The sequence below is a fragment of the Nicotiana attenuata genome, unplaced genomic scaffold, assembly GCF_001879085.1.
Source record: "Nicotiana attenuata strain UT unplaced genomic scaffold, NIATTr2, whole genome shotgun sequence".
Taxonomy (NCBI): Eukaryota; Viridiplantae; Streptophyta; class Magnoliopsida; order Solanales; family Solanaceae; genus Nicotiana; species Nicotiana attenuata.
In genome coordinates, this window is record NW_017674541.1 from 13,716 (window position 1) to 15,989 (window position 2,274).

A 2,274-nucleotide genomic window follows, 5' to 3' on the forward strand; every position below is an offset into this window, starting at 1 on the left:
CAAAGTCATCTCTCTGATTCTCCACAAGTTCCAGAAAAATCAAAAAAAAAAAATTACTATTACATTAATCCCTCCTTAGCTCATTTTCAGATCTCAGTCCCTAATCCAACTTCCTAGCTCATTAAGGATGAGAAGTAACTTAAATTCATCTGATTCTGCTCGACATTGATATTTACAAGCTGTTCAAGTCAGATGTGCATGAGATTTGCTTGGTTCGAGTTAATTGCTGGTCGTTTACTGGTTGTGTTAGGGTTAAGCTCATTTCTGGTCAATTTTGGTACTGTATGAGGTTTGCTGTACGAATCTGGTTTGGTTTGGCAATAATTCTGGATCATTGAGTTATTTCTGGGTTGAAATCGATTGTATTTGTCTGCTGTTCGAAATTCGAATCACTGTTGCTTGCACTGCTGTTGCCAACTTCTCTGCACTGCTATTGCTAACTCCTCCTCGTCCTGTTGTATTTTGAATATCAGGTACACATCTTGTATTTCCCAGGCATTTGAAATGAAATGAAGTGCTGATCAGGCCTCCCTCATTGAACTCCTTTGCTTTATTTGTGATTGATTAGGACTCTATTGTTGTATGTAATCAACTAAGGACTGTATAACTGGACTGAATATCTGAACTGTGCAATGGATTTTAATTCTGATTATGTAATTAATTTCTGGGAAGATTGCATCCAATGTTTAATCCTATATGTAGTATAGATTGCATCCAATGTTCAATTTCTGTATTTAAAACTGGGCAGTATTAGGTTGATATCAATAGGACAACTTGAATAAGTTTCTGGACTGTTTCGATTTTTAGTTCGTAACAATAAGACTGCATATTGGAATCTGAATTGGAATCTGGCCTGGCTTAACAGTTTGGGCTCAGTATTTTATTATCAAAAAGAATAAGTCTCAGGGCCTCAATGAACGGCCCAGGCTCGGTTAGATGCTTGTGTACGTTTGGGCCTGGGCCTAGATCTGCTTGGTCAGTTTATGGTGTGCACGTAATTTTAACCTTTTCTTTTGTTGGGTTCGTCCGGGAGCCCAGTGGCTGCAACACAGTATAAAGTCACTATTAGGTCCAGTAACAAATAGTTAAAGACGAATAAATATAGAAAATCATAGATTGCTTTAGGATTTACCCTTTAAAATAAACAATAGACGAGACGAGCCTCGCCAAATAAACACACAAATTGCGGGGCCCTCATTAATTGCTTATATCAAAATATTTAGACCTCGGGATGTGCCATTTAGCGAATTTCATGGCTCCCCATACAGTTAATAAACGCGTAGTTGCTCTAGGCACGTATTTTAATAAATTTACCTTCCTAAGTACGGGTGCACATTTATGTGACCCAAATCCAAATCTCAACGAAGTCGAAATGTGTTAACAATCGCGGGTGCACTGGTGCGACGTGGTTCAAGACGCATTTTCACTACATTGCAATTCTCATAAGATATAAATAAAAGCGGTTTATTAATAAAGGGCACATAGGTTAGTACATGTTTTAAAATCAGATAAAATCAATCACAACAGTTGAGCGACTGTGCTAGAACCACGGAATCCGGGAATGCCTAACACCTTCTCCCGGATTAACAGAATTCCTTACCTGGATTTCTGGTTCGCGGACTGATAACAGAGTCATAATCTCCTCGGGTCGGGATGTAACCGGTGACTTGGGACACCATTAATCTCCTAAATGGCGACTCTGAAAATTTAATAATAAATCCCGTTACGATTGTCACTTCAAGTTGGAAATAACTCCCTTTATTATACCCTCTTCTGCGGGTGTGGTAGGAAAAGGAGGTGTGACAGCAGTAACTTGAGCATGTCAGTAGGCTGTAGTTAGTAGCTAATTATGTAATTAGTTAGTTAGTTGGTTAAGTTGTTATATTAGTTGTTGACAGCTGTCATTAGAGGTTAGAACATGTGTATATAAGATAGCATTTTATCTCTTCTTTTGTAATAAATTAATTTCTCATTTCCTAAACACAACTCTTATGCTTTGCTTTCTCTCTTAGTTAAGCTCGTTCACTAGCAGTAGCTAGGGTTCCTAATTGAGGTAGAGTAAGGTCGTTAATGGTGATTCTTGACAGTTGTTGCTTTGGAGTGGAGAAACTAGAATATCAACGCATTTTGATTTTATCATCAGTAAGATCATTTGTTTGAGCTCGTTTTACAGGCAAAATGTGGCTGACCTACAAATATCAACCCTAACCTTTAGTCTTCCTTTTTCCAACTTACACTTGGAAGCTAAAAGATTATATATATATATATATATAT